This window comes from Vanessa tameamea, chromosome Z, assembly GCF_037043105.1.
Source record: "Vanessa tameamea isolate UH-Manoa-2023 chromosome Z, ilVanTame1 primary haplotype, whole genome shotgun sequence".
Classification (NCBI taxonomy): domain Eukaryota; kingdom Metazoa; phylum Arthropoda; class Insecta; order Lepidoptera; family Nymphalidae; genus Vanessa; species Vanessa tameamea.
The window spans coordinates 11,385,186-11,409,973 of NC_087341.1; the positions used below are offsets into that span (position 1 = coordinate 11,385,186).

The 24,788-nt window shown below is 30.9% G+C and overlaps 1 long non-coding RNA gene across 1 annotated transcript; it reads right to left on the reverse strand.

Annotated features, from left to right (window-relative positions):
* Positions 1–856: 856 nt before the first annotated feature.
* LOC113396276 (uncharacterized) lies at positions 857–24,335 on the reverse strand. Its single transcript, XR_003368734.2, has 6 exons — positions 23,922–24,335; positions 19,921–20,028; positions 16,434–16,497; positions 16,113–16,209; positions 15,651–15,743; positions 857–932 (listed from the first exon to the last, which is right to left on the reverse strand). It is a non-coding gene; the product is annotated as an uncharacterized LOC113396276 (long non-coding RNA).
* Positions 24,336–24,788: the final 453 nt, after the last annotated feature.

Here is a 24,788-nt window from a genome sequence, read left to right on the forward strand (position 1 = left end):
ATTCTGCATGTGTCGGATATATATTTGCCCAATGTGTATTCAAAGGGGTAGTAATAGATATTGTTCTTAATTAAAATTTAAAAGTGTAAGTATAAGTTGACGTTGACTTGGTCTGTAGATAGTACCCACCACATTGTCGTGTCTTAAAGAAAATTAGTATTAAGAAATCATTGCCTGAATGGAAGATGTAAAAAAATATATTGGCATTTCGTAGTGTTCGCTTTCTCATTCGGAAACAGCTACTTGTCATTTCTAAAATAATATTGATTCGGATTATATATAAATTAGGTTAGAACAAATTATTTATAAATAAATGTGAAATTATTTTTGTACTAAGATAATCAAAAATTGCAGCTTTCGATTGTTAATAGATCACGTCATTCTAATTCTATTGCTTAAGTTCATACGTTAAAATAGAGCTCTAATTTAAAATTATATGAATCTTTACTCGTGTTGTTAATTATAAATAGTTTTACTATCTATAAATTAGGTAAACTACAGAAACAACAAGAGACATATTAATATCAACAAGATAGCCTATTTATTGAACACGGAACAGCGATAACTTTTAACGCGAGTAAAACTGCGGAAAGCAGCTAGTTCTATTTATAAAAAAGAAATGATCAGATTCTATGCTCTGCTCTAAGATATTCAAACATACGTAATGCATAATTTTTCACTATTTATATTTTATTTTTGTAACTGAATTAATTCCATTAAAGCCTAGAGGTGAAGTGGTTTTTATTATGTCATATAACATTATATTAAAATTCATCTACCTAAACATTTCTAACGGAAACCTATACATATCATCTTAACAAAAAGGATCTGGTAAATAAAGACAATTTTATTTTTATTATTTATTATTTCAAATAAAATTCTTCTTGTTTTCAATCAGGTCGTCACTCCCGTTCAATACTATAATTAGTGATCTGAAAAATTAAAACATATATTAAAATCACATAGATAACTAAAATGTAATGAATTTATAAAGTACAAGGCAGTAATTTATTTGCCTTAGCGCATTTGCATAATTCTAAAACATGAATTATATATAAAGCTAGAATAAAATAAACATTTTAAATAAGGTAATTTCTACACACCGTTCGTCACATAGACTCGAAAAAGATTTCAAATAAATTAACCCTTGTTGCAATATTGAGTGAAGACGATAAAGCGCAACAACGAAGTCAACAAAGCTGGCTGTGATATGCGGATACAGAACATTCCACAACCACTTTGTCGGCTCCCTAGTTGCTCCTCGGCTCTTCGGATATCATCGTTCAGAACTTCCACGTGGACGATCGTATACGTCGATTGTCGCTCATCAAAGCTGGCTGTGATATGAATAGAAAACACATCACAACCACTTTGAGAGCGACACTCGTACGTGATTATCGGCCGCAGCTTACAGTGTGAGTAGATGAGTTGTCACGCAGCCCAACTCGTCAAAAATGGCTGTGATATGAATTATGTACCATTGCACAACCATTTTTACGAATGGGCCACAGACGAGACCCATACAACGTTCCTCTCGTTAGGTTCTTGTCACGTTTAAAGGTCTCCATAAACCGACCACATCAAAGTGGCTGTGATATGAGACGGTAAGACATTTCACTGCCGCTTTGACAGGCTAGGCCAGAGTACTATTAACTTGGAAATAATAGAGGCGTTGTAAAATGTCAAAAACACGGAGCTCGGAGTACGACGGAGCTGTAAACGCGTTCTTGCTCATCAAAGCTGGCTGTGATAGTTACGTTATGACCTATGACAAACCGACTTTGATGACAAGACCACATTCAGTCTCGATGCCTGAAAACGCTACACGTAGATAAATATTTAAATCATATAGACATTATAGACAGCTTGCGAGAAAACACGTAACAGAAACAAGCAGTTATAGTAAAATAATTTCAGGTATTTAAACACACATATTACTAAAAAAGTTAAATTTTAAGTCAAAGTGATAGCTTTGTTATTTTTAATACCCTTAATATGTTAATTTATAGTCAAGTGGGTTCGATTGTATTATTACATACGTACTTTCCAGCTTAATAGAATTTTCAATATGTTCACAAAAACATTTATGGACTTGTCACAGATCCCGTCGTACTTTACAAAAGCGTAAGACCACACACATAAATTATAATGTTATGAAACTATGAAAATACAAGCATTGCAATATTCTTCTCAATGGAAGCTGGTTGGGGCTATTGTCACGTGACAAGCATTTCTTTTAATATAACCACGTTACTATAAATCCTTCTTGTATTAGATATTTTAAATGTTTTAGCAATGATAAACATACTTTTAATATTTATATTTTGTATGTATTTATTAAATTTAAATGTACATTAATAATGTAACATTCGTATATACAATTGTCGAGTACGCGATGGGATATCCCATATGAAATATTATTCAGGAATCCACCAAAAAGTCATACCCACATTTTATATAGATAATGTCGCACTATCTGCGTAACCTTTCCGGAATTTCACGCTCTTATGTAATAAATTTTCATGCGCTGTAGAAACAGCGATTTCGATATTTACAAATTCCAAAAATGACGAATATATCTATATAGATTTTGACCCCAAATTTCCTTACTTTTACATTACAATTCACCCTCTTAGGAGAAGACTTTTGCAATAATCTTTTCTTAGTGCTTACCTACATTCCAGTAAGATTTCCGGTTAAAATTTCATTCTGTTAGAACCACTAATTTAGGCAGTTCGTTGTACGTCAGTCAGTCATTTTAATATTTTATTAAGCTGATAGTTGACAGAAAAAAACAATATGTCGAATATAAAAAAAATACATAAAGGAGTAAAAACTTTTCCCATAGACCTAAAACCATCTTGATTGTGTATATGCGTAAATTGAAAAACATCAAACATGCTAAATATCAGTACGTTTTATTTATTTTTAATTTAAGATATGAGTAAAAAAATGTATCGTAAAAATAACAAACTACGAAAAAACCTGTACCTATTTACTTATTTATATTACATTTACCGTATTTTTATCTTTACAAATATAATTTAAAGACATTTATATTTGTTCTAAATCGCTTATCTTTTAATATTAAGATGACAACACTGAATGCAACATTCGTAAACAATATGGTGAACATCGAGAGTGTCACAAAACGCAAAGCTCATACCCATTGTGCATAGGGCTTCTGGTTGATCTGATCAAGCCTTTATCAATCCCAGAGCTTAGAATAATGCGTACATATACAGTACATATACTGCATGTATTAAGCCGATTATGATCGAAGCTCGTGATGAAACGAACCTGGCGTTTCATTTAATCGGAAATTTACATAAGAATGTTATTTACATAAAGCGCAATAATTATGTTTTAGAAACATAACCATTAAAAATATTTTATAAAAAAATCTATTACTTCTTGTTTCGTCTTGGTGTTTTTCGGGGATAATTACATTTATCACAGTAATTAATTAATTTGATAATAGATGATAAATTATTGGCATGCAATTAAAAACTATTTTTAGAAGAAGTAGAGTACGGTCCTTTTTTAAAATTATAACTTATAGGGAAATTTTTTAATGAGCGCGCACAGAGTGCGAACTACATTAAGTTGCTCGCTAAAATGCCAATTAATTGAAAAGTCACTCGAAGTAGACCACTTTACAACTTATTTTACCATCATTATTATTTTATTTTAAAATATTATTTGCATGCGATTGAAAACTATTTTTAACTACGCCGAAGAAGTAGAACTTACGAGCGTACATAAATGTGCGACATTTTTGTTTTAAATAGCATTCACTTCTCGCTTATATAAGCAATAAACTTATGTTAGGCAAAGTTTAATTACTGCTAATATAAAAATACATGGAGCCATTGTCTAAAATAAAAGTAAAACAACTTTTTATAATTAATTTAACGGAAGTTGCCCGCTTTCAATTTTGTTTAAATAATTTTTAGTCGGTTATACTTATGAAGTTTTTTTAAGACTTTATTTTAAAAATATTTTTTCTTATCGTTTCATTAAATATTTTAGATGGATGATTAGTTGTGTTAACTCATTTTAACGTCTAATTAAAACTTATGACTAACTCGTAACTGCGGATATTACGCAGCGTAACTCTAAACCACTACTTAACAAAGGGAAAATTATACATAGAAACACGTTTGTGTACAAACATTTCGACCGTAAGTTTATTGATAGTAATATTTCACAGTGCCAAATACCGCGATTTAATTAAGAAATGAATACTATATTATGGTGACCAGAGTATTGCAGAAGGGGAATTTCTTTTTTTTAAATTACTAACAATTGTTTGTTTTTTCCGTGTTAAAAGATAACATTGACCAACATTTAATTTCAAATTTTACTTTCTGAAAATATACTTCAACTTTTATCAAGAGTACAAGTTTCTTTTATATAAGCGTTTCTCTTTGGAAAACATTTAATATTCTATAGCATGACGTATTTCTTTATATAAGCGTTTATTATAAAAATACATAACGATTACATAACAAGGAAAATAACACTTTAAGGAAAAAAAACTATGTCCAATAAATATAGGTACATAACTATTATATTGTCAAATGTACCGTGATGAACGCCCACTGCTGCCTATAAGTGTGCACAAAAAACTAACAATAAAATTATAAACTATACTACAACTATACTTACTTCGTTTGCTTCAAAGATTATGTACGCATTGTGTGTAACTGAACTCCTCCCGAACAGTTAGACCGACTGTTTTTTTTATATATGTAGGTATTTTGATTGGGTGGTTGGTCAAGATCGAACTGCTATGTACGCTACGATAAGGAAAGAAATAAAATTCCTATTTTACCCAGACGAAGTCGGGACGGTAATATATATTATAAAATTTAATTTATTATAATATACCCATATTACTAGACTTGTTACTAAAGAGTATTTTTTAAAATGATCTCGTATTTTTTTGCTTTATTATTTGGATTTAAAATTACAACTCAATTAACAAATATTTAAGAGATTAAGGATTTTGTTCTGTTTAAAATTAAAATAATCGCTCTATAAATGCCAAAACATAAAACTTAAAAAAATTTAAATGCACATGTTAAGAATCTATTAATTCCAGATATAAAATAATATACACAATACATATGTGAATTATTTTATTGTTATTGTATTGTTTTTTTTTTTTAATAATAAATATTAAGTATGCGCCAGATTGGAAAGTAAATTATAACAAGGAAGCGGGTAGTTTGTTTTTTTACTAATTAAAAATATTAAAACACGTAAGAAACTAATCATTTAATACTAAATTTATATATACTGCATAAAAGTCAACGATTTTTGGCTACAATTTTGTAGCATTGGTATAACCTTTTCTAAAAAATCTTGATATCATTTCATGGTTCGTGTTTGTACTAAGCCGGTAGGTTTTTTAAAAATAAAATTAATATTATTAATAATTAATTATTATTTTATCATTAAAATTAATTTCATTAATAAATATTAATAATCTATTTTATTTTGTCTTTATATTTTATTTAAAATTGTTTCGTCCGTCTTTTAATAAAATTTTTAAACACTTTAAACAAGCGTAAACTGATTTAAAAATAGTTGCGGTGTGATGAAATTCGTTGCGAGTTCTTGAGCTCTTCCACGAGGTGGTTTACGCGAATACGCCTTTTTATGGTAGTATCGTCGTCCCACTTTAAACACCCCCCTCCATGCGACACTCAGAAGAGATATTACGACTGGCAAACTTAGCTTTCAACCTCATTTTCTACCGATTCCTGCACCATCGGTTTTGTTGACTTGTTGACTAGTTTCCAACTACTAATTGTATGAAGTTGAACCGTTGTGGTGCAAACTGTTCCGTTTCGAAATGAACTGAACTTAATGGCATGTTAAGGGAATACACTTAAACAGTTAAACACCATACCGACCTAAATTCAGCTTTAAATAAATAGATGTAAAGATGCGATTTTTTTTTAAATGTGTATAAATAATTAATCTGGTCCAATAAAGAAAATAGTTCTCAGTAGACGGAGACATTACTGTGTTATTCCATACTGATATTATAGGTGAGAAATGTTTTGTGACACGAAGGTGATATCTTCCTTAGTTTCGACCAGGGCGGATATTCTCAAGGAAGCCTAGCCAACAAAATTATATTACATAACGTAAGACGAAAGGAAGAATAGCTCAAGCGTCAAAATTGTAGTATTGGGAAATGAGGCTTTAAGGATTTACTTTGAATCGCATTTTCGAAAAGTACAATTTTGCCACTTATCGTTCCCTCCTTTCCACTGACGATGTATATTTTTAATAATTTTTTTTCAAAATACTAATTGTCGACCAAATAATATTTGCCTTACTAGTTATTATTGGCATTGATTTATCTGTCTGTTTTTACTTTCGCCGTAGTCATATAATACATATTAATTATTTATATATACTGTTCAGAATTATTTTTTCTCTTTTAAACTATATCATATATCGGTAATATTCAAGTCACGTATATATTTATGATTTAGAGAGTATTCGATTTTTTATATTGTTTTTGATTACAGACGTCACAATTTTTTGTTTCATGTTTTAACGAATATGAATGGCTGATATAGACCATATTACTTTATTAAGTGAATAAATATTGTATTATTTCCATTTACTAAATAGCATAAATGCACTAGAAAATTATAGCAATATCTACACACATACATATATTACAATTATACACACATATTTTTTTAAGAACAATACACACAAAATATAATGTTTTTACTATGATAACCACATTGTACTTAATGTAATGCACCAAATAAAAACAACAAGCTTTTATTTCGAACTGATTTTTATCAAATTACAATATTTAGCATTCTGGTGCAGCTAGCACGAACAGTTTTTGCAAAATTTCATAGTATTAAATCTAATTTAACAATAATTTGCAAGATAACCCACGCTCGCTAATTGGTGTTATTAAATAAAAGCTTGTATGATAATACAATTAACTATATATAACAAACTGCCAATTTTAAATAAGGTATTTATATTTGCATCTTAAATTAATTACAAAAAAAAAAAAATAATAAAAAAAAACAACACAGAATACACTTTTTTTCATTTCTTTGATGAGTTTACGCATTTGTATTTAATTAAATGTTAAATATTTAAAACTTTAATACTTTCTTAATGTATGTTTAACTTTTACTTTGGAAACTATTCACGTCTGAATGGAAAACTCAAATTCTCAATAGCGTAAAGCCCAGTCAGTCACCTGTTATAAAAGTTGCAGGTCCTACGTACCCGAGCCATGTGAGTAGTAAGTAAGTACAGTGTAAGTAGCATAAAAATGTGATATTGTTTATAGAAAACAACTAAAATATATTTTAATCTATTCAATTTTACAAAATCGCTTATGTAATCACGCCCCGTCGAACAAATTTACCTAGTCGTACATACTTGTACATCCTAAACCTCGTGCTGTTTACACGACTAGTGCGTGCTAAGTTTAACAAATAGCATTACTAACTTTAATAATATTTTAGCTCGAGTTCTTGAACGTTCTTTATTACACTAAATAATTTAAAGTAAATAGCAACACTTGTGAATCTACTTTTTTCTCCTGTTAAAAGATAGTCAACAATATGTATGTTTTACTAAAAATAAGCAAACAATAAATAAAACTACGTTTGCACATAATTCAAGCATATATGTGGAAATGTTTATATGGTGCGTTTCCACTGAAATAGTCAGCAAATTCTGTGTTCGCAAATCTTCGGGAAATTATTAAAAATTAGACAACATTGGTCCAATAGAAATAACATATCACCAACGCTTCTTGATAACACAAAAGTTGCTAATTTATGTTTTGTAAAGCTTCATTAATAGGATATAATTATAACGAAATATGCTTTGCACATTTGTGCGCAATTATCAGAAGCATAATAAATATATTAATACAAAAATATGAATACACGTACATAATAAATATACTTAAAAATATCTGTATATATTACTGACATTATTCTTTATAATTTAAAATAAATAAATTTAAATACAGATTCGTTATTAATAGTCTAACTGACTGTGAAGGAGTGTGAATATTCATTTTCCATTCATACTAGACTTATGGGCATCGAGGGCCCGATTGATTAAAAGAGATGTTGTAGCCTTCAGAACGTTACAAATCTGTTATGTCATGCATGTGTGGTTTTATTTTACAAAAGTTAGGTTTATTGAAATGAATTGGTTAAACAAAAAAAGTACTGTCGTGTTGAAAGTTTTAAGCCATGGTAGATATTAGTTGCAAAAATAAAACAATTCGAGAATTACAGTCTTACTTATAAACGATGTATAACGGATGTTTAGTTAAACACAAAAAATAACACTGATTTCTCTCTTTCTAACACCATTGATTTGGCAATCGAAAGAAGAGAACAAAGTATTATTCAACTAAACATCCTCTAAGCAACATTCATAGGTTATAAGCCGTTATCTTCGAATTGTCTATACTAATGTAATGGACTATTATTGTGTGTAGTTTAATTAATGGTGCTTGATAACATATTATTCGTGTAACACAGGATACTTAAAAAACTTGTCATTTAAAATGTATGTCATGTATTTTTTTTATATGTAATTGAATAGTTACTGGCTCGCTATGTTTATTGATTACCAAACAATCTCCCTTCAGATAGAAAGCGACTTTCATATAACGCAGTTTATTTCGATAATGCGATACGCACTGTTAAATGGTAGACGGGTAATTCGATAAAAATACTAATTATACGGACTGAGCGCCTACGCACAACATGACTTTAATGAGAGTCCCCAATTATCAACTTCGGTGATAAATGTTGTGTAATAAATAAATATTTATATATATATATATATAAAAACATGTTGAAGTTCAACATTTAATGTACTTTATTGACGTGTATTTGCGGACGATTATTTTTATATTATATAATAGTAATTGTTTTTATTCCCAATTAGCCTATTTAATTAACTTATAAACACTGTTTTATCAATTTCGTTTATACTATTTCGGATCTCAATATTTGTTTTGAGGTTACTTCTGGGAATGTTATATTATTATTTCAATATTTATACGTTAAGTTATAAGATAGCTATTATAAAGATTTAATAGTATTACTGTAATTAAAGAACGAGGCGCCTTCAAGAAATGAAGTGGTACGATTTAATATTCCAGACTGGTACACCTCGTCGGTCTGTCTACGGCTAACGTATAGCATCAAACGTAACAAAAATCAATATCGCCTAGACAATGCCTTAATACTTTTAGGTACGTTAAATTGATTTGACCATTAAGAACAAATGCATAAACCGTAACACGACTATAAAGTCTGTGTGTATTCTGAATTGTTTTCTTTAGATTACATTATAAATACAATTCAGTCATGATATAATTTACTGTTATATTTATAAAATAAACAATTATATAAATATACATAATATATATATATATATATATATAGCTAAATTTCGTGTTCTTCATAATTTGAAAACGAAGGAATATGCTCGATCCTCATGAAAGACAAGGTAGTGAGAATTTTTGATGTACATGGACATCTCACTACCCGAGTCTTTCACGAGGCAAAGAGCAACTGTCGGCAGCTGGTGTCTTGGGCGTTGTCACATCGTCCATTACGTTATGAAACCGCTCGCACTCATAAATCCTCGATAGAATGTTTTATTTATATAAAAAAGTAAAACACACGAGGTTGAACGTACACTATTAGAATTGATAATCTATGAGTTTATAATTTCTTGTTTTTAATATTTATTGATTACATTATTTAATAATAACGAATTAATATGTCACTTAGGGGCCACATGGTTACAGCCAATGTAAATAATAATTCTAATTCATTAAACACAATGTTAGATTTACAAAAAAATCTATTAACAATTACGAGAAGTAATCATCTAAAACAATATTAGTTATGAAGTTAGAAATATTAGAATTCAAATGTCAATTATAATTAATTAAATAATAGATATTTAAACATTATAAGTATTTATGGTCTATATCATGTGTACATTTTGTAAAGGCGGATTAAATTCTGATCAATTCACCCACGCACAGCAACGAGCATTGCCACGCCTTTAATCGCTTGCTTCATATTGAACGAAAATACATTCAACGCAATTTTGCGAACAGTGCAATGCTAGTACTATTCAGTGCATAGTACATTCATGCCAATGACTCATTTTAGTGAATGATAAATTGGATATATGTGTTAATTGATAATATGATTTTACGAGAAATGCGTAGGTATTTAATCAACAGTTTACCTACATACGTTTGTTTACAAGCTACACAATATATATTTAATTGTTAATAGTTCATGTTCAGTAAAACATATCGCTAGACCCCATTACAACTTTGTTTGTAAACAATAAATTGTATTATGGTATTTCTATTGTCTTATTTATTATGAATTTCACAAATATTTGTACAGCTACAATCTGAGCCTGATTGCTTCAACTAACTAGATTATTTTTTTTTTTTCTTGCCTAATTAGCATATCATACTAATATTAAAACGTGGTAACTTTTGTTTGTCCGTCGTTGTGTCGTTGTTCGTATCATTTTAATATTAGTGTAGGTACGGCTAGACTAATAGATATGAAGCTCTCATATTGTGGTACGATAGTTCATTGTTTCAGGACTAAATGGCTAAGCTATGTGATGCATACTTTTTGAATGCAGTGATTTTATCTTTCCAAGTGAACATTGCTATTATAATAAAAGATACAAGAACATTTAGTAGATTTTTGTAATATAATAAGGCCGTGACAGTTTATATGTACATTTTACATAATAAAATGAAAAATGGACGCATAAGTTTAGTTCAATTTATTTGTCAAATTGTATAATACTTATCAAAGCAATTAAGATATGAATTATTAGGTGTTGTCGGTTAATAAAAAAACATTTATTTTTTCCATTTTTTTTTTGGGCCCTACCGACCATACTTGTGACATTATAGGCAATCGAAAAACATATGAAGAAAAGCGTTCGCTAGATTTAATGTTTGTTTGTATCTTATCATTCAAATTCTATTATCTTAATTTTACTCGCGCCAATTCGGATGGGCGGCGAGTCATTTATATAATCGTACTTATATAAGCGTTATCTCTGTTAAAGATCAGCACGATATTTGTTGTATTTGATCACTACTGATATATTTTTTAATTCGTTTTTCTAAAAATATTTGGACATGTAAACATTTCCGACGCCGTCGTCATAACATAAACATTTTTAAACCTCGACAAAATATTGATTTATATAACAATATCATTTGTAATCGATTTGTAAAAAACGTATTACAGGTACCGTATACCATGTTCGTAACAAATTTATTATTAGAATTTCCTATCAATTTATGCATTACATGATTTTTTCGTATTATATTTATAGACATGAAATTTATATTTCATGCAAATAGTTTCGTAGTCATGTACTTACTTATGAAGCTTAGAATAACGCTCACTTTCTGTGGTTCGTTACCGTCCAATAACTGTAATTTAAACGTTTTTAATAAAGCATAATTACTATTTACGCTTTACAATTTGGTCTATAACTTTCGCTTTCATGACACGTTTATATAAAAAATACATAAGAAACAAGTGAGGCTACGGTAACAGAGTATCGCGTGTTTGGTTTTCCAATTCTATTGACTATTCTCATATTCATATGATATATTTGCTTTATATATTATCTTGTATAATATTATATTTCAATGTATATATAATATGAACAAATAACAATAAAAAAGTATCTTAAATAATTACTAAATTATTACAATGATTGATTTCAAGTAGCTGTCAGACTTGGTATGAAAAAAATATATATTTAAATAATTCTGCCTCAGTGTAGCAACGTATAGTTCGTTTGATAGTGCATACATTAAAAAAAACATTCTCACAACTCTATTTCTCTATGGGTATGTGTGATCTACATATACGTGTGTTCGGTAATTTTAACTTTTTTTTTATTTTATGTAAAAAATACCCCCACAGGTAACATTAAAATGTCATGACGTCATGACGCATATTATTTCTTGCCATGTCCCCTTTGAGTTTTTACTCCCTAATTCCCTGTGTGCCTGCAGCATGCAAGCTTACACTATAATTATACTTCGTTGTTATATATATGTTTTTGTATAAAAAAAAAACATTTATTTTAATAACAACACTATATTTATAGATTTTATTTATAATTATTTATTGGTTTTCTTTAATATTAAATTATTTATATTCTAATCAATTACGATATTTCATCTGCCGGGCGTCCCGTGACGGACACATATTTTGTTTATTCATCGTTCAAGCAAAACTAAAACATATTACTAACTATGGTACTATGGTAAAATGAAATCTGAACATGGATATAACATTACAATGCAATTAGTTTATTTTTAACGGACTTCAAAAAGGTAGTTATAAAACTCCATCATTTATGTATCGATTTAACAAATACTTTTTTGTTTGGTAGATTAGTAAAATTCTCGTTTGAAGAAAAATTTGAAGTTGTTTTTTTGTTATATTCTATATAATCCGGTTAAGTACTCTTTATAAATTAGTTATTTATAAAGAATTGGCCCACGACTAATTGCAGAAGTAAGCTTCTGGTGTGCGCGTGCGAAGTGTTTTATTTAAATGTATATATTTATTATTATATTATTAACATTATTATTATATTTTATCCAACAATGTCGGCGTCAAACATTCTCCTCAAACGTTTTTTTTTTATTAATTTTTTTTTTTATTTAATTTTTTTTTTTATTATAATTTTTTTTAAACAGCCGTGGTTGAATAACTATTCAAAAGAGCTTGTAAAAGCCTACTTTAAATTGAATATACTTTAGTATATGTTGATTTTGATTAGCTAAGTATATAGGAATTATATTTTGTGGAGGCCTGGTGGTTAATGCCTTAGATCTCTTCAATCCAGTCGGATTCTATTCGACAAACACTAATGAACGTATGTTATTGTATACTATTTAAACTTTACTTGTTATTATTTATCAAATCTGTTCATTTGATGTTGATAATAGTGTTTGGGCAAACATTGTTAAGTTAAATAAATTATTTAATAATCAATCTTTAATTGCTTATATATTAAAATTATTAAGCCAATATTACAATTCTCTTTGATATAGTGACTTTAATATCAGAGAATAATGATAAGCTATTACGTAATTAGTTATTATTTAGATAAACTTATCGACTTCGAATTATACGTCTATCAGTTTTAAAAGCGATTCTGTGTGCGTAAATCTAATCTTCACTGTTTATCATATTATACACACATTAAAGGTGTTGCTTTCTATGATTGCGGATTCAAATCCAGGTAAGCACCACAAATAATTAGAATCTTATTTTATTATTATGGTTAAAAAAGAAAACTTAAGATAGCACTTTATAATACTTTTTTTTAAATAAATTAAAAAAAAAGAAAAACAAGCCTCCAATGTTTTGTTTACAAAAAACAAAATAATCCAATATTTAAGCCCAATTAGTTACTCTACTTTTTCTTAGAAGTTATGACGGATCACCCGCACAACAAGCTCGTATAAAATCTATTTAATAAAAAAAAGAATTATTAAAATCCGCTAACTATCGGCAAAATTACGGAGAAATATTTACGCAATAAAAAAATAAGGCCGAATAAGATAACCTCCGTTTTGTATTCGACTAAAAATAATGTACTCGTTTCGCCATTACGCATAAATTCCACTAAATTGGACTTTATTTTCTTTATATGTAACCATTGTCTTTCCATCTGCTTGTCCGCGTGTGCAGTAACCCGAATGCATAATCGAAATAAAAAAAAAACTAATATCGACTACATTTTAAAATTAATTTAATAACGAGCAGTTACTAATTAACAATTATACTGCTAACTTTGTATTTCGCTTTTTGATTTTATAACTTTTATTCAATTAAGAACTTCAATGGAATGCCGATGAAACTTTGTAAGTTATAACTAGCTGTTAACAATGCAAGTTGAAATAAGAAGCCTACACTTTAAAAGATTGATTGTAGGAAAATAAGAAATAACTGTTTGTTTTAATTTAATACAAACTTTATGTTTTAAAAAATATTGACTAGAATTTCTTATTATAAAAAGAAATTACAGCTGTATTTTTAAATAACTTTCCTGAAGCCAGTTATTTGATTCTTTCTTGTGGCTTCAACCCGAGCTGCCAGCTATGTTGCTAGCAGTACGGAATTGTTATTTGTATCACATTATATGTATAGCGACTAATTTAGGAGACGGATATATGTTTAAATACCCGTGACATGCGACGAAGGAATTAGTCTTTCGCGAGAAGAAAATGTAGTAAGTGCCAAAAGCAATTTTTTGATGGTAAAAATCTCCAATGTCAGCCCTAGATTATATTTCGTGCCTTTTGAATTATTTTGAATAAAGATTGATTTTAATTCACATAATATTATAATATAATTTAAATACTACTCGGACGTCAAGAATGTAAAAAGATAGATATGATATTTTATTGTCATATACATTATTTTTTTATGTTTTTAAATTTATTTAGTAATAAAATATTAAGAAACTATATTTTTCTTTTAAATCCACCGGTTATATATTTATATGAAAATTAATGTATATTAAAAATAGAAAAAAGCCTATCGCTTCTACCGTCTTTTTCTGTGAGATCGGTGTAAGTAATGTATTCAATTAATACTTAGATATTTTACTAGTAAATTCCTCTTAACTTAGTACAGATAAAAAATTAATAAACTTATTGTATTTCATTTTTTTGACAATTGTATTTATATAATATTAAACACTGACAATAACGTTGGATCTAAAGTCTATAAGAATACCGAAAATTTGACAATTCATATGCGTCCCCGCGCAGGTTCTTGACACACCAGGGATCACAATGTTACAAGTAATGTAACTATTTTCCACGAGCGTTAACTCTTCTTGATCAGCATATTAAGAATTATTACAAATACATATTACAATATTTTCTTTATTGAATAGTTTTCGTATTGTATTTTTGGTAAAATATCTATGTAAAAATAAAGTAACCCGATCTAATCACTTTCGATACATATATATTTTAGTATATATATTAAATAAGAAATATTTAAAATAAATGGGAAAAGTTTTTATAAATATACTTGTTAACAAATTGTAGTTCTCCTGTCAATATATTTTGAACAATGCACATTTTAATTTTAAATTCAATAAATACATATATTATTATAATAGTATCGATTTGAACAATTCGATATTATTATAATAATACATTGACTTAAAATATTACAAAACACAAGCAACAAAAACAGAGCGTTTCATGTATTTTAAAAACATCATACATCAACAGTTTTATACATGTATGATTTAATACTGCATTATTTAAATGTAAAATGTATAAACATTAATCCAATATCAGTTAAGGTTAAGGCACACTGTGTTCCCAACCGCCTGATTTTAAATAAAGAAAATCGCATATGCTTGTATGAAACAACTCGCTGGCAATTAATAACAACAGTTAATCAAAATAAATGTAACAAAAATATAAATTGAGGTGAAATATATGCAAAGATTTATTAAAATATAAATCAGAATATATTTCTCCCACAAACAGCTATTCGACCTACCTGATTGGCAACTATCTTCTGTCTAGCATTGATGGGTCAAGACGACGTCTTTACGATGATGGCAAATGGCAGCACCTCTCGCCGTACAGGAAGCTGTCAAAATGTTTTAATTCCATTCAAACCGTTCGATACCCTTAACGTAATGGCCATAAATTTTATTTCCGATACACCGTGACATAAAAAATCAAGTTGATAGCGATCGCAAGGCTCACTGTAACGATATAAAAATAAATAATTCAACTGGATAAGTTTGGATAGTGAAAACAATATTACCAATAGTATGTTTTATATTTATCCAATGTTAACCATTAGAATAAAGAAAAAGGTTAAATTCAAAGAAATCGCACGAGCATATTGAAAATTCGCTTAGCAAAAAACATCACCACGCAATTTACAAATTAAAATTTAGTCTAAGTAATTATATACCATAATTTAAAGAGTAGTACAGAAAGACCTATTTACCTGGTATGTTTGTTTATTTTCTTTGTTCTCTTAACTTTTTCATAAGTCGGTTACACCAGAGGCGGGATGAATGAATCGTGTTGATAGTTTTTATAATCTGTAACAATGGAAAAATATTCTTTGATTCCAATTTTAAAATACCCTAAATTTAACACATATACAACTAAAATTGCTAAGACGCACAGCATAATTCAGGGCATTATCAGTCGCACATATTTTATATACAATAAAATATAAAACAAATCGCATGTTGCATTGGCAGCTTATAAAAACTAGTGTAACTACAGGCAATTATTATAAAGAGAATATAATAAAACTTACCAATCAGGTCCGAGGCTAATTACAACGCCTAATTAGTTCACTTGTCCTTCGCGGTATTATTTACCTGCAGACATAAAAGAAGAAATATTTTGAAAGATACAGTTTATTCTCCTTTATTTATAGTTATGATTCAAAGGATATATAAAAGCAACTCATTAATTTATATATTCGTAGCTATGAAACCGGCTTTAAACAGACTCGAGTTGTTGTTATTTTTTTAATTTAATGTTAATATGAATATTTATATTAAAATTATTTTATTTGAAAAAGATTTTCGAAAAACAAACGCTTATTTGTTTTGCAGTTCTTTAGCAGCTGAATTATTTATATATATATTTTTAAATAGAGATATTTAAATAATCTTATAATATTCATTTTATCAATATTTTGACATTTACTATCTTCCTCAGGCTTACAGGATGATTATAACATATCTTTTTTTAACAGAACGCAATTTATATTACTAAATTCCGAATTTATTATTATCTAAACATATGTTAAATAAAATGTTATCTGTCTTTTATAAGTAATGAATTATACATTATCTATTTGATATTTTCAATTCATGAAAAATGATATATTATAATTATATTTCACAATGTTTGTTATTATTTATTGTCTTCATACCTAATATTATTATTCCTTTGTAATTATTATTATTAGATATGTACTGTCCTATATGCTTCTAAATTCGATTTATACATTATACAAATAAAATTTAATATCGAGGTAAATTATGTGCGTTTATGTTGATATATAAAATCAAAATATTGAATCAAGTTTGCAACGAATATCAATCAGAAACCTTGACCTGCGGCCTATACAAAAGCGCTACAATTCAATGAAAATTTATCGTGAATCGTGATGCACTAAAATTTGTTATATTATATACCTACTATTTTTTCATTCAGTATATTTTAGTGTGTAATTTTTAGATAAAATAACATTTATTAACTAATAATTTTTAGAAATTATTATATTTTTTTCGCTTTTCATGTAAAATTGTTGATCACAATCTATTTACAAGTTAATTTTTACATTCGTTTTTTAACTAAAAAAAGGCATCATGTTTAAATGAAAGAAAGGCACCGTGTTCCACAACGCGCTCAAAAGATTAATAAGTTTAATATACAACATTAATTGAAACCAACTCGTTAAGGGAATGCTTGAACTGAAAAGCATCGTATCACTCCCGCGTGCTCTTGGAAACTACATGGTAGAAGTTGACGCGCACAAAGGAAAGCTTCCCACATTCAGAAATCGATCGAAACGCACATGCGCGATCAGAACGGTTGCTATTCGTTGCTCCGGACCAATAACGGAGCTTCGCTATCTAATTAATTTACCTTTTTAATATCACGTTGGAAATGATATTTCCGAATGTATATAAAATACTAGTTTGTTCATTTCCGTGTACATTAACGCACAAGTAAAGATCACCCATAAAAGGATTATAGGTGCAATGGTAATAATGATGACGAAATAAATTTGTGTACGTCTCTCTTTATATTGATTTAAAACATTAAAAGATGGTTAAGCGCCATTTGTGACAATACTATAGCCGTAATTATTTGATTATATGATTATGAGATAATATAATTAATCACACAACGAATGAAATTAAGTCAATGAGGAGCGATAAAACGAAAAGTCAATTAGAAAGAGGATAAACAGACCACGTCATTAACAGCGCAGACAATCAGCTGATTTTTTATGCATATTTCGAGTGGCATGCTTATTCATCGGCGATCCGTCCTGACCTCGGATAAGCTAACGGCCGCGGTGCATTCGCCGTGGGTTCAACGGCACTTGTTTTTTCGCCATCATTTACAACCGACGCCATTCAAGTCCCACTGCGTCTTTTGCGAAACTTAATACATCCGGTTAAGAGCAAAATGTCGTATATACCTCGTGTATCTCGCTATACCTTTGAATATCAGGATTTTAGTTTTCATATGAATATTAATAAGACAGTGACTTAACATTGACAAAAGATACATTTAAATGAATTAAAAAATAAAATTCAGCATGTTGTTTCAATCGACATTGTTATTGCAGTGTTTTTATCTATAAATAAGTAAACAAACGCGTTCACCTTCGTTGTCAGCTGTATGACCGCCGTAATGTATCGTGATACCTAAAATTTAATTTAAATCTGTTTACTACAATTCGGTGTTTACTTGTGTTTTCATTGCTTAGTTTATTTTATTAAAAATAAATAAATTCCTAAATGGTATCCAGATAAATAATAATACAAATAAGCTTTTTATCAATCTTATCAAAAAAATCATATCTTGTACTATTTATGCTTATATGTAGTATAAATACAGATAAAAATAACTTTTATATATTTATATACAAGTAGCCAGTTGCATAAAGTATATCATTCATGACTTCTACTGCTAGCAAATACTTCTTAGTTATTACTAATATTATATAAAACTCATGTATAACTTTTTAAAATTTGCATAAAATATTCTCAATAATAATTGACTTTCGATTTGTGTTGTGTTAACTCGCGTTAAAGAAAAGTTAAAGAATATTTATCATAAAATATACTAATTTATGTATAATATATAAGGATAAATAATGTGTAGATACTAGATACCTAAGGCGATATTAAGGTTAGAAAAATATTTTAACATTGTCGTATGTCTAACACATATACGTCATACGGTTGTTATCGTATAAAGCACTCGTACTGCGTCTCGCTTTCATCTGTAGGACATAAGAATATTCCCAATGATTAAACTAAACAAACCATACGGATAGCTTCAAACCGTTACTTGATATAAACGGCGCATATTGTCCGAGTCCGCTATTGATTTTATATCGAATATTTAATAGCTTGTCCGGATTTTCCAAGGCTTTTAACGTTCAACTGCTAAGAATCATTTATTATTGACGTTAGATATTTTCGTTCGACTGGACACGTGCAATTGATTTCTAAAGGCAGGTGTATAATAGCATTTTTTGCACATCTCGAAAGCGAAGTGGCGAGGTAGTGTTCTATTATCGGCAGTCTTTTTTCTGGTTTAGACAAAAGATTGTTATGTATGGCTAAGATTTATGATTTAAAAATAAAAAAGACATAACTGGTTCAAGGAGGTTAGCCGGTTGCCATGTGGTTGATTGTACGCAGTTATTGAAGGAATTGTTCTGGCAACTTTCCAAAATTATAAACAGAATCGTCGGCTTTTACAATTGTTATTATTCGATTTTCACAATCTTTCTAACATTTACAGTACAACTATATAAAATATTTTGTATCGTATGAATGTTTTGTTTAATTTAATTCCGATTCCAAATGGTATAGTGTACCGTATGCTCTGGCGGTTAAAATTGTATTTGCTATGTTTCGTGCGGCATTTTTTATTGATAATCAAATGGTAACTGGCATTTATTTAATACTTATCGTCTTATTTTACTAGAATAATAAATAAATAAATAATACTAAATTCTTGTTTAATAACATAGAATACCTTACCTTCATTGTAAATTACGCGTGCATTCGCTAGCGCTTGTTGTTACTGACAGTTTCTCTATTTCCGTTTTCACCATGTTCCTCGCAGTAACTGGCATGTGGCTGCTACATCTACAAACAGAGTTTACACTTTAACAATGATAATTTATGTACATATAAAAGCGGCCTACTTGTGGTTATTTTATTTTCTTAATTAATTATTCAGAATTAAAAATATTCAAAAACTTCCCGAATATTAACGCACTCTTGCGCAGCTTTGTCTTTGCCACGCGTTCTTTCAACACTGATATAAGTCAAGCGAATTATATAGCAAAAAGGCCAAATCGTCTGTTTTGATTAATATTTATTAACGCTAATTATTTTTTATAAAACACATGAAGAATATCTACATTAAAAGTGTTTTTCAAAACTCAAGAAAATGTAATGTTGCAACAGACGAACCGAAGGCAATTTTAATGATTTCAACTATTGAACCCTAACAACAAAAAGACCCTTGTTTCGATTTCCAAATTTTTTTTCGACGTTTTTTCCCTAGAATTCCTATTGATTGTTCATCGCACTCTACCATTCAGCAATGCGTATAAGTAAAAAAGGGAGAAAATCTATTGCGTAATTTCGATTTTTTTGTGATAACTTGGGATAACTTTTGTAAAGGAATCCCAACTCAGGTAGTGGCTTGCTAGCTTATGGCATACAATTAACTTTTGAAAAAACTTTTTACAAAGTCAAATCATGACTACGTTTGAACATTTTTGTATTTTCCGTTACAATTCATATTTGATTACAAAATGTTTTAAGATAAAAACTGATATATACTTACACTGTAAGCTATCATAAGATTTTATATAAAATAGTAGATATTATGTGTACGCTCTGTCAAACAATTTCAAAACATAAGATATTAATTAATGTGATTACAATTTTGGCGGTCGTAAATTAGTGTTGATAGTTACAAGAGGATAAATAACCGTTATCTGGATGAGTGGACGACAGTGGACTCGCTGCATTCGCGTTCGCGGTCACGTCAGCTATGTTAATTGCGTGTTGAGCCGCTCTACTTGGTGTAACGGAACGTCACGCGACACGCCTTGCGTGATTCTTCGTCCGGTTTTTTGAGACTTTGCATACATTAACATTAATCATAAATATTTTAAATGAAAATGACTAAATTATCTTACTTAATTAATTTATTTCATATGATATTTTTAATGTATTCTAAATACAAAAGTTTTAACCAATGAGTCGAGTCGATACATCGACATCAATTCATATTATAATGATTAAATATTCGGTTCTACCCAACAGCCTTGTAAATCAAGAGCTACTACTAAACTTCATGTGAAGATCTGCATACAAAACTTATTTAAGTATTCAAATGCGGGCATTCGGTACCATGTCACGAACATCAAACTAAAGTTCTCGGTAGGCGCTGACCATGAGAGCTATATCATAAAAAATACTGCGATAACGCAAATTGTACAATAGAATGTTTTTTAAAAAAAGTTCGAAATATGTAACATTCATTTTACGTAATCATCTGCATCCGTCGCCAGGGGTGAGTTTATCAGCTTGGCATTGGTAGTCATATAATAACAATTAACATTAATTAAAGTTTGACTCAATTACAGCGGAAGTTTTCAAAAACAGTTAAAAATTTTAGTTGACGAAATGGTTTTATAAATTTATGCAACAGAAGCAGATATTGCTGTTCCATACAATTAGTATCGATTTAATACCTCGAATTTTCATATAATAATTTTAAGACCTTAATACATATTACTTTAGCAACAAGTACTTAGAAATTAAACACTTTAATGTCATTAAGAAAATATATTATAAATCAATTTTATCACAAACTAGGTATTTAACAGTCGTATAAGAAACCTTTTAATCCTTCTACTAAAATCGACAAAAAATGCGCGCCATCTAGTAAGTTATATTCCGAGTCAGTAGCGCGCGAGATGAGCTTTCTTCGCATGCCGAACGTTGCGTGTGTCAGCGCGGCTGCGGTTCAGTTACACTCCACTTCACACGATCTACTCATATTCTGAACCGCATATAGCCGCATAACGTAGCTTGATAATAACCTTACTTACAGGTTTAATACTGTTTATTATATGAATATCCGTACTTTTGAATTCTTATCCGTTTTTAAGTATGAAATATAACTTTAAATCGATATTATATTTAATCAGAGTAAGAAAGCTTAACTTGCTCTATTTATTGAAAGCGCAAGTAGAAGGGTCATCAATGGGTGAAAAGTGCGCCCGCAAGCTATAATTGCATTAAGTCGGCGAAGCGTATATCACAATATAAAATTTATCGCTCCGTGCGTTTGGCTTCTCTTGAGAGCGAAGAAGACAAAACATGCGTCGCCCGGACGTGCGCGCGCAATTTTTTACCGACCGAGCCGCAACTTGTTGCCCTCGCCGCCCGGCAAGCCGACGCAGAAGCAGAACGCCATCAATGTGTCACGCCCCCGACGCAAGTAGATTATTTTTTTAAGATTATGGTTAATTGTATGTCATAAAAGTAAAACTGTTAATTTTTTAATATCTACACTAGTCACCTGACGTTTTTATTTAAGAACAATATTTTTAATTATAAGCAATTGTCATTTTCAACAAGTAAATGATTAGATCATGTAGAAAGTAAAATCATCCGAACTCTCAATGCTACACAATACAAATTTTAAGGTGAGCGTGTTAGCAGGTGCAGACGCGATACACGTGGACGAACTGCAAGAAACTACGCTAACTAAAGGTAACGTTCTCATGGTGCATCGTAGTGTCGTTGGCACTAAAACGGGTTTCTGTACTTATTATTCCCTGCCAATAACTGACCTAACACTAGACGCATCTTCATCGCAACCGAGGGTCGCATGACACCTGGCGATCGAGTAGCTCGTTTTTATAAAGGGACTCTATCAGTCGGTGGCAGTTTATTTTAATAAAGCGCGCGCAGATGGCGCTCGCGCAAGCCACGCTCGCTCCCTAATGTTGCAATTGTATACCCTATCACTGGTACTCAGGGTACAGTTAGCAGCGCGCCACTCCCGAGTTCTGAGTTGTAAACAAACCGGGTGAGGGCAATGGCTGCCTGCCACTCCCCGCGCTCGTCGCGCCGACGACGCCATTCAACCGGGAAGTTCACGCTTTATTTTTAGTTTCACGAAGAGGAGTATTCCGTGTTATAAAATATAACGGATTTTGCTGGCATTCATGATAACAATTCAAAATATAAGTCAATCAAAAGCTATGGATATAATACTCAGTATGTGAAAATACTTATTTAGGTAAGCAACTAAACACGCCAGCTATTTAATTAGGCACGTCCAGCATTTTTAAAACAACTGACAAAATAAATTATCAGAATACAAGTGAATTATAAAAAGTATACCACTAAAATGAAATAAAAATTAATCGAACCGTCCTAATTAAGATTTTCGAGTACTTACTCTGGTCCCAAGTTGAAGAAAGACATATTAACAGCACCAGGTGTGATCATTGAGGTCAATATCCCTTCTGCAATATAGCAGGTACTTAACTGAGTGATGTCTTCGCCGAGGCGTCTCACGAGTCACGCATGCAGGGTGTAGCACTTCCGCTGTGGCGACGCGTAACTAACGGCATTGACATTGGAAATATTGAGGCCCTACAGAGTTCCGAGGCCAAGAGCATGGTACTACCGCTTTTTAGAATTGTTGTCTTCAGCAGCGTCGACTGCTACGGTTGTAGCGGCGGTGGCCGAGCCCGAGTCAATGACCCGAGGGCGAGGAGGGCGCGGGAGGGTGCGCGCGCACGCAGCGGTGCCCCGCCTTTATTTATTACGCTACGCGCGGTGCTCTCGGCGCCGGCAACGCGCGGCGGGGCGGAGGCCGCATTCCGGGCGGCCGGCGCCGGGGCCCGCCGGGCGTAGCTAAAATAATGCGCCCCAAACTATCTCGCAAATCGGCCGACGTCAGTAACGAGTCACACTTTAAAATAAGCCATCTCGAAACTTACTCGATTTCAGGAGCGAAAGCTGAACACGTGCGTCAACCTCGTGAACCACTCTTTGCGCATATGCAACAAATTCACTGTCCATATTTTAAAAATCAAAAATGAGAAAAGCATTTCGAGACCACGAATTACGTTTTTACAATTATACATAAGTCAACACAAGTTCACATGGCGCGCGCGAACTGTCTTCGCGGATCGTACAAACACACGTTAACTTGCTTAGCGATATGACGCATTAGTGAGCGCGCGGCGCGGCTATACAGTATGCGCAAGCAAACGGGGAGGTGTAGCGGACGCGGGGTCGAGGGAGCGTCTCCCCACACCTCGCAGCAGCTCCGTGCTGCCCTCTACGTTGGGCTCATCGACCGCGCTCGCCCTCGCCGCGGCCCGCGCCACCTTATTCCTACGATGGCATGGCGCTCACACCGTACCGCAACTGGGAGTATTTCAACCCGAGTGCCCGTTTCCCGCATTCACCGATACATACAATTGCCGTTTTATATACTCAACACTTACACAGCATGATACTTTGTTTGATAGCATTTGATATAATAGCTGATGCCGATAAAAAATAATTAAGTTTTGTTCTTTTGGTGAGACAGGTCTAGGACTAGGACTAGGTCTTTATAAGACACAAGTTAGTAGATTAATAACGAAATTGTAAGTCGTAATTTCTATCTTACAAAGGTGCTTAGCGCCTGACATAAATCGATACTGCGTCATCATGATTCACGGTGTCACATAAAGTGGCTGTCCTTGTTCACTCTGCATTGGTGAGCGATTTGTTAACGCGCGTTAAAGTTGAAGTCCGCACACCCGCGTCGGTCATCGCTGCAAGCTATTGGAAAGTTGATATGAGAAGAACGACGC